Source organism: Montipora foliosa, chromosome 3 (genome assembly GCF_036669935.1).
Source record: "Montipora foliosa isolate CH-2021 chromosome 3, ASM3666993v2, whole genome shotgun sequence".
Classification (NCBI taxonomy): domain Eukaryota; kingdom Metazoa; phylum Cnidaria; class Anthozoa; order Scleractinia; family Acroporidae; genus Montipora; species Montipora foliosa.
In genome coordinates this window covers 54461013-54471012 of record NC_090871.1, presented here as the reverse complement: position 1 = coordinate 54471012, position 10000 = coordinate 54461013, and the positions used below count along the sequence as shown (strand labels likewise).

General features: G+C 38.6%; 2 protein-coding genes across 2 annotated transcripts in view; both read left to right on the top strand.

The window, feature by feature from the left end:
- The window catches only part of LOC137997680 (NACHT, LRR and PYD domains-containing protein 12-like), a 184383-nt gene that overhangs the window by 110293 nt on the left and 64090 nt on the right, over positions 1-10000 (top strand). The gene's annotated exons all lie outside the window — the stretch shown is intronic.
- Positions 4468-10000, top strand: part of LOC137997669 (nucleotide-binding oligomerization domain-containing protein 2-like) — a 24399-nt gene continuing 18866 nt past the window's right edge. Inside the window, exon 1 of the mRNA XM_068843793.1 lies at positions 4468-4562. The gene's annotated coding sequence lies outside the window, so the exon portion shown is untranslated. The remainder of the gene's footprint in view (positions 4563-10000) is intronic.

Here is a 10000-nt window from a genome sequence, read left to right as displayed (position 1 = left end):
CGAAAGATTTTTTCCACCATTCTCATGTCGGACTTCAACTCACGTGGTTATTTCGTTGCTCTGCGCCTTTTTCACAGTGTTTTGTATTCAGTCCGCGTTTTATACCTGGTCCGTATTTTATACCCGGTCCGCAGTCCGACGTTTTTAATATACTGACCGTTCTTGTGGTGAGTTCCTTCCTCACGAGAGCCAGTGATAGCCCCGGAAACGCGTCACGTGCCATATTGCGGAACTTATCGCCAGTGAAGCTTCCTGCTTATTGGTTGTCACATCTCTTTTGCCAGGTATTATGTTCACGTGATCGCGTGACCATGACAGACGCTCCTGATCAGATCAGTGTCATAAGAGATATTTGGCGAGGAATGGAGGCGATCCATAATTTTTTTATCCTTCCTGGCCGATGTCGTTTTACATTACAGGACTAATACGACGAGATATGTGAAGACCATTGAGAGGGAAACTTTTCCGCCACAAAAAACGTGAACGCTATTTTTGCGATTCTCAATCCCCCACCGGACCCTAACTAAATATCACCTTCGTTGACGTCATCCACCTTACACACCCATTCCAGGAATAAAGGAGGAAGTTCTTCACTTTCAGTTTCGTTTTGAAGGCCTCCAAGGTCTCCAAGAGCTTTCTGTTCGCAGATTATTAAGATCGCTCTCGAAAGAAGAAAACATCCACTGCATTTTGTACAAGGTAATCGTGTTCAACTAACAAATTTCCACTTCTAGACTTCTGTATTTGTTGTAATGAATCTCGTGCAAACTGGAATATGTTGTTTTTCAAGAAACGCTGTGTTGATCATTGTTTCAACCAACTGTTCTCCCAAATTGAGAAGACAGTATTGTAACAAAATGCGCGTTTGTACGGAGAAAGCGGAGTTAACGTTCAAACGGAGTGTAATATGTCATAACTGGGCTGGAGACAGCACATATTGAACGTAGGAATTTGAAGTGAATTACTAGACACTTTTACAAGCAGAGTTAATAATTTTGTTGTATTGAGCTAGACTTGTCTACAACCGAGTGTGTGGGTTTTTCAGGGTTGGTTTGGATTTAAAAGAAATGAAGTGAGGAGAACTGAAGGCAGCATGCAGCGTCACCATGCAATTGAAGCTTTTAAATTGAGAATTTAGGTGGGTTCATCAATTCCCCTCTTCCGCACGTTTCTTTAAGGTTAATTACGATCACCCAATCTCATGACATGTTCCAGCAGCGACTTCCATGCTGAAGCCAAACAGCTGACTTAGTCATTTAATTTTTTATGCTGAATTTTATTAATGTACAGTACGGCAGTTACTGCAGTTATATCTGAGCGACACATTTACACGTATTTACATTCACTTATGGAATAAAAATATTTTTGGTTGAACGATAATCTCACTGAATTTTCGCCGGAAAAAATACGCATCATGAGTGCCTTAATCAATACTGTAGCCCCTTACAAAAAACTACATAAAAACCATGACAATCTTTGTGGAAGCAAACAATGGACATTAAATTAGGTGACCCTTTGAAGGTGTTGGACAAAACACTGACCCCCAGTCCATGGACTACCCAAATCGACTACCCTATAAATACTATTTCAAATGAGTACTGTTGGTCTATATGTAAGCTGCATCTCAAGCTGTGCTTACCTAAGCCTAAACATCCATTTTAAACAGTGTTGATCAACAGCATTTAAGTCTAAGCAGCCATTTTAAAAAGGTTAGCTTTCGATAATGTTATTGTTGTGATGGCCAATTACATCATGTAAGTTAAGTGAAACCGGTGCAATTCTCGGATTTAGCTGCTTGTCACCATGCGCACGAAAATAAACAAGGTATGTGCAATGAAAGTATAATTTTATAACCAATTCAGTTTTTTCAATAGCACTTATTCAAAATAGTATTTTTAGGAGTTAGTCCATTTTAGGGTAGTTCATTTGGGTAGTCCATGGACTGGGGTCAGTGTTTTGTCCACCACCCCCTTGGAAGATGTTCTGTTGAATGTGTTGGATGGATGCGACACTTTGGTTTTTTAGGATTCTAAGAATCCGGGACAAAATTGTTCAGACTTTCTTAACTAATCCATGTTTTTAACTAGAAAAGCTTTTCATCTTTTGTTGCCACTTGCATGAGGTAAATCTTGATATCATGCCTCCCCCTTGAATCCCACAATGGGCTAATTATGCCCATCTTCCTTACCAGCATTGAGTGGGAATATGTGGTGGGGGATGGGTCATTCATTGCCTTCTTTTCAAGGTATGGTCTAGGGCCCAGTTCCTGGAAAGAGAAATAAATTATACCAGGTATAAAGGTTACTCCAGGGATATACCTGCTATTCTAATGGGGATAACAGGTATTCCTGTATTTATGCCTGGAGTAGAGTTACAACACCTTTCAGGGTTAAGCCTTGACTGTTTTTCCACAATTTTAGATCTGTGATGTAGCTACCCTGCCCTTAAGACTTGTTTAAAGGAATATCGTAGTTAGGGAATTTGAACATGGGCTTTCCTGAAAGGACTTTGTTGAGATCTGTGATGTGTTTGCAAAGCGTCAGTGTTAAAGATATTGTATCAATTATTAAGGGCCTGTTAATGTGGAGAAAAGTTGTTTGAGGCAAGAGTGTTCACCCTTCCAGCCAAGTCAACTTAAGCAAAGTGACCCTTTTGCCCAAATCAAGAGCTGCCTATCTCAGTTTCAATTATCAGAAGACTGCATGGGAAGACAGTGCTTGTGCATACTCCCATTATCTTGCCTTCACTGAGTCGACTCACGAGGTGAGCCAAATAAAGTGTTTACACGTGGGTGACTATGACGAATCTCGCACCACAACAGTGAGTCCTCTTCAATGCAAAACACAGCGCACGAGCAAACTCAAGAAAACATGTAATACCAAACTAATATTTCAAGCATTTTATTAAAATAATTTACACTAATTTGCGTTTCTCCAAGTTACTGTGTCTGCTCTTTGAAAGTTGTTTCTCATTGGCATTCCGTTCTTTGGTTCTGGCAACTTTCTAGCAGCACAACGTACTTCCCCGGACAAATGACTTTTTGCTGTGAATCTCAAGCTCGCCTCTGCGGAAGACCAACTTTTTAGCAGCAGATCTTGCTTCCCCCGACAAATGACTTTTTGCTGTGAATCTGAAGCCTGCCTCTGCTGAAGACCAACTTTTTAGCAGCAGAACTTGCTTCCCCCGACAAATGACTCTTTTCCATGAACCTTTAAGGGGCTGCCTCTGCTGAAGACTTCAGTAGTGTCAACCGTGCAGTTTCAAAGTTTCCCTCTTACCGCATGAACACACACCACACCCACCAACTTTTTCAGCAACTCTTTTAAACCCTCCGATTTCAAATCCTTTTCAAATGGCAGGATTCTAGTGATTAGAACAACTATTGCAAGAGTCTCCTAATTAACAGCTATTACTGCTTACATTTTCAATGGCTTTAGAGATTTGTACTAGTAAATATATTTGCAATGGTACCTGATTACAAGTACTTTACAGTGTTAATTCTGTAATGAGTAACAAGTTATGAACTACACCGCAAATCGCGTCCTGCAGTGTAAATACTGAAACAAAAGAAATCTGCATCGTAGAAGAAATTACCATTGGGATGTAATTGTGCATTCCATGACAATGACCCTACCATCGAAAAAGGGTGACCCAGCTACAGACTGTAGGATGGTCACCCTCCTTGCCAATCCAACTTTTTTTGTCATGTACTAAAACTGTTCGCCAGGTTTTGAAGGAAATGTATTCATGAAAAGTTGGCTTGCTCATGGTAGCACAAGTTACAGGCAGGTGACCCTTCTACCCAGAACAACTTTTCTCCATATAAACAGGGTCTAAGAAGAACTTTTTTTGTATTTTAATTGAATGCAGTCCACCAAAAATAATTTTTACATTACAATATCAAAATTAATGGAGTATGACATCTTAAAGCTGAATGCTTAACTTGTCTCTGCTGTAGTGATGAAATCTCACTGCCACTGCTAATTTTTGAATTTCGTTCTTGAGAGGGGGAAGGTTTTTAACTATGCTAAGATATGATTTCCAGATTTTTCTGAATAAAAAGCTAAAGAGCTATTGGTTATTGCAGGTAAACCAAAGCACACATTCTAAGACTTTGTAATCCTAAACATTATGTTGTGTCTGGCATTTTTCTTGCTTGGATAATATATTAATTTTGCTTGTGCTGTACGTATTAACATCACCTTAATTACGTGTTCCAGTAAATGCACATGGTTCAGATAATTTTGAAAGTAATCTTCATAAATATTTTTGTCATAATTCGTAATTTTGTAATTAGTGCTCTATTCTGGAATTTTAATAGTGCTGTCTCATTTTTGTCTAACGTAAATTTTACTGACTGGCTCACTGCACGAAACACTAAAGGTTAATTATTATCAATCTACTGTTACAGTATATCATCAAAACATGAGTAATCTTAATCCATTTTTTCTCTGTTCTGATTTCTTATAGACTTCTTGCGGTCCCCTGTTTTCTGGGGGAAAGATTCTTCAACATAAAATTTTCTTGGTCATGATGTCACAGCGACAACCAGAAATTTTTAGGTAATTATTAATAAGTTAAAATGCAAATTGCGTACAGATCTGGGGCCGGTTCCTGAAAGGTGTAATAACTCTATTCCAGGGATAAATGTGCCTTAGAGCGGTTTTCGAATGAGTGTCGTAAAACCAAAACCAAAGTAATTACTTTGGCCAATCAAAAGGGACGGAGACCATCCAGTAAACCAATCAAAACTCGAAGTAATTACACGTAGCCGTCACAAAGCGCGCGAAAATATGCACGCGCGAGCCACAATTGGTTTTGGTTTCACTTCTGATTGGTTGAAAAAGTGGAGCGAGAACTTTGAACCAATCAATGAGTGAAGTAATCATAAACCAAAGTAATTAACTAATTACTTTCGACACTCAATTGAAAACCGCTCTATTCCATGAATACCGGTACCTATATTTCCGGGATAAATTCTGTTCTGTTAGAATAGCAGATTTATCCCTGGAATAACTGTTATACTTGGTATAATTTATTCCTCCTTCTAGGAACCGGCCCCTGAGCATCACCTCAATTTCATATCTATGTTGTAGTTCACTTTTGACTGCTGGTACAACTTGTTTTTGAACTGGTACAAAATAGTTTGAACTGGTACAATTATTTTAATTGTACTGGTTTATTTTTGTCAACTGTCTAAAAAAGGTACTTTCTTTTTTTCGGGGGTGTAGTTAAAAAAACAGAGGGCTTGGTTTTGGGGGGTCTAAAAAGGAATGCAATATTCCTTTCTTCCGTTCTACTTCTCCTACCCCTTCCCGATCTTCCCCATTACCTCTATCCTACCCCACCCCTCTTTTTCAGTTCTATCCCCCTCCTTACCTTCCAAGTAGCCCCCTCCTCGAATACCCTTATGCCCACTCCCTCTACAACACCCTTTTCACACTAATCTACTTACCCGAACTTGCACCCCTACCTCTGGATCTGTGGCCCACTCTCCTATCCACTTGACCACACAAACACATCATGCAAATTCCCCATAATAATTTATAATTAAATATTTTATTATTCATCGCAGGCCACTCTCAGTCTTAACTTTTATTCACATTTAAACACCAGAGCCACTTGTGGTAAATATATCAGTAATAAATTGGCAGACTTGAGCAAATGCAATAGCGTAAATTAAATACTATTAGCTTTCTGTAGAGGAATTGAAAAGACTCACAAAGAAAGAAAAAACAAAGATGCAACTCTGCCTTTCAGGAAAGGAGGATCGATCTGAGCCGAAACAAGTGACAAAATGGGAACATCAGATGATAACTCAAAACACATGGGCTTTATACAGAAAAGGCAAACTCTTCACAGGAAACAACAAGAAAGTAGTCTGAAAACAGGAAGTGTTTCAAATCTTGTCCCACGCACACCTGGGCTTCTGATAGGATGCGGAAAAAAAATTAAAAATTATGCGGAAATTTTCGAATTCGCCATGTTATGCGTAAACATGCGTTGATTATGCGGAAATTACACTGGATTATGTGGACATTTAAACAATTTATAGAACTAATAATTAGGTCCGTCCAAAGTATTTACATGCTTATGGTGAATCAGGACTTGAAAGTGGGACCAATACAGTCGCATTTCCGACTGAATTTGTTCCCTTTCGATTAAGATATCTGGAGGAGTCACCAATTTGTGAAAGCTTTAACTGTTAAAATAAAAGAAAGGCCTAGCAATTGGCATTTTGCCGAAACTTTTACTAAAATAAATAAAGCGATAGAAAAAATATTTTGTTTCTCAACATGGAATTTTGTTTCAATTTGGAGATACACATATGCAGCAAAATTGTAACCACGATCCATTACCTCGATCATTCACCATTTTCAGCGGTTTTTTACACATAGGTATTGCGGGCTCCTATTTTGTTTTGTACAACTTCATTGCAATGATTGTCCCTACTTTTACAAAATTAATCATGCAATTTAACTTTGCGACTATAACTTGCGGCAAACTTATCATATAGATCTTTTGCATCTTTTTAAAGAATTTCAAGCTTAGGGTATGAACATTAATTATGACAGGCCTTCTGATATTACGCGATGGTGCGATTTCGCACAATCGACCTCAAATCGCATCCGATCGCACAATTCACGAAAAAATCGCATAATTCACAAAAGGACGCACAAATTCATAAAAAGAAACATAAATCAAGACGTTTCTTAGAAATTCCTGCATAAATACGCCATTTTAAAGATGATTTATCTTGGAAAAAGGCTAAAAAACCTTTGTCACCTTCGATTTCCTAAACATTCGAAGTTCAAGGCGTTATTTTTCATGTTGGGGACCTGGTACGAGTCTCCCTCTATTGGTGCAACACAAACACGCCTTTATATACACACCACTGAAATGACACAAGAGATTTGTGAAAAATAAGTGAAGTTGTAAGTTTTTCAGCAAAATGTAGTTTCTTTCGTTGAACACTGATAAAAACTTACTCATGGATAAGTTTGTTGTGAAAACGCTCGCTTTTTCTTCGACGAAGAAGGAAGTTCCCACATTCCGCCCGATCTGACAGCTCACAATCGAGCAAGAAAGTACCTCACAGGTACGCTCCACGTGGACGATTGACTGATGTTTTTCTCGTCGTGCAATATTAGGGCCTTTTATACGAGAGAAAATAAGCCGCGGCTTACTCTGGCCACGGTGTACAAAGTACGCAAAAGGAACTATTTATACGAATATATATTCCCAGGTCAATATAAGCCGCGGCTTAAAAAAGACGTGAAGGTAGATTTTGTACCATTTATACGGGGTGAACATTCGAGTCCTCTGTAAGCCGCGGCCAGAGAAAGCCTCGGCTAATTTTCTCCCGTATAAATGGGGGTATGGCCCTATTGTGATTGACCATCTTCGGAAGTTCGTGGTTGACGAGCACCTTGATCATTCATTTGGCACGTTAGCTGTGCATGTGTCCTTTCAACTTTTCAACTTATTTATCCCAACTAATGTCGATCGAGATACATAATTACTGTTCCTTCGTGTTCAAAATGTCTTTAGGGCAGAAAAAAAGTGTTTTTTTTAACCTGAAACCGTATAAAACAAGCTTAAAATTGCTGAGAAAAAAATCGCATAATTTGCATTATTTATCGCATAATTGGCCTTTCTAATCGCACAATCTGCCCTGAAAAAATCGCATAATTTGCATTTTTTAATCGCACCCTATCAGAAGGCCTGTTATGAAAACGGTTTAACTTTTGTCCTGGCTCATTGCCAAAAAATGCGTGGAAACTGCTTACGAACTTTCATCTTGTGAACAAAATGGCATGTTTTCTTCACTGTCTTCAATGTTCAGGAAACTAAGCGTTTCAAAACAGTCACAATCTCGTTGGCTTTTAATTATGTTTCTGAGGATGGTAAGCGGCTGCTTTGTAACTAATATCAGGCATTTCTCCTGTTTTATGCGGAAAATATCATAATTATGCGGAGGATGCAGATTTTGGGAAATTATGTGGATCCGCATCGCCACATCCTGTCAGATGCCATGGCACACAGTTGTCTTTCTCACAGAGGACACAAGTAGGAAAAAGTGCCTTCAAGAAATTATGCACAAACCAGCATGAAAGTTGTTAACACATTCGTCAAAATGCACTTATTCCATGTATAGAAAATGCCAACCAATCAATGGCAGCTCCAACAGTCCTCTCTTTGATAGAGACTGACTGAATGGTTGCTTTTGCGAAAATTGAAAAATAGTGAAAAACCATTCTGCTCGAGTAGAGACCAAATTTAGAAAAATCTCATCACCTTACATGTCCTCGAAGTTTAGATCTGTGCAGTGGTACTAAATGTTATTATAATTATTCCAAAGGAATTTCCTTTACATCAGCTTGTAATACTTGTAAACAGGCAATTTTGCAAAATCACAGAGGAATTTCATAAAAAAATTGAAGTTTATGATATTTTTAGTGTAAAAGTAAAGTTAATGTTTTCGAGTGATAACCTCTGAGCCCTCGGTCTCTGTGTCCTGCTCCTATCACATGGTTGCCTCTTTGGAGCCACGTCCTGTAATCCGAAGGCATTTCATTTCAGTCTGTCTTTGTCGCGTGGAGTAATTACTATTTTCAGAGGTTATTCTGTGAGCTCTTTAGTTTACTGTAAGGAGTACCTTTACTGTTTACAACTTTTATTATGGCGTGTCCGCATGGCAATTCGTAAGCCATAGGCCCTCGCCATCGTCGTTGGGAAAATCTCACTTCACTGTCGACGGAAGTTCTTTGTCTTCGTCTTCACGCTCTCTATCTGCCCATAACTGGCAGCAAAGCTGCAGAACTGATTTCCCGCTTCCCTGTTTCTTGAGTCGATTCTGCGTGTTTCAGAAGGAGTCAAATGAAGCTTTCCAAAAATCATGCAAGGTGGTCGACTTCCCGCCAATGCAAAACTCAAACACTGATCCATCCGGTATATTGTTGTTCGTCACTCCCTATTGGCCAAATTCCGATGTTTGACAACCCTGGACAACCGTTTGATCTTTGACTGCTGAATTTATTATGGTGATAGTAGTTTAAATCCTCCGCTTGTTTAATAGTTAAGTGTTTGATCTTTGACTTCAGAATTTATCGTGGCCTTAGACGTTCAACTCCTCTGCCTGTTATTTTACTGTTTGATCTTTTACTGCTGAATTCGTTGTGGCCAAAGAAAACAATTTCTCAGATTGTTATTTTAGTGTTTGACCTCTGAGTCTGGAATTTATTGTGGCCTTACAAGTTTAGTTCCTTTGAGTGTTATGTTCGGGTTGGATCTTTGACTGCTGAATTAATGTATTGTGGCCATAGAATTATTCCCCCTTTTTGGGTTTGCTATTTGACTGCTGATTTTATTGTGGCCATAAAAAAATAATTTCTCCAATTGTTATTTTAGTGTTGGACCTTAAAGTTCTGATTTATTGTGGCCTTACAAGTTTAATTCCTCTGATTGTCATTTTAGTGTTTTGATCTTTGCCTTGTGGATCTATTGTGGCCCTAAATTCCCCTTCTTATGTTTAATCCCTCTGCTTGTTATTTTTAATTAGTCTTTGATCTTTGACTGCTGAATCTCTTGTGGCCTTAGAAGTTTTCTTTGTTTAATGTCAGTGTTTGATCTTTGACTGCTGAATTTCTTGTGTCCATAGGAGTTTTTATTCCTTGGATGGTTATTTTAGTGTTTGGTCTTAATTTGAAGGCTGAATTTATTGTAGCCTTAGAAATTTAATTATTCCTTTTATTGTTACTTTAAATAGTGCTTGATCTTGGACTGCCACAGTGTATTGTGGTGATAGAAGTTTAATTCCTCCGATTGTTCTTATAGTGTTTGATCTTTGACTGCTGATTTATTGTGGCCATAGGAGTTTAATTCCTCACTCATTATTGCTCAATCAAACTCAACGGTCTGTGCTGTCACCACCCTGAGAGACTACATGCTTCAAATATCAACACAAGGACCTGCCCAGACCCTCTTCCAGTTTGCAGAT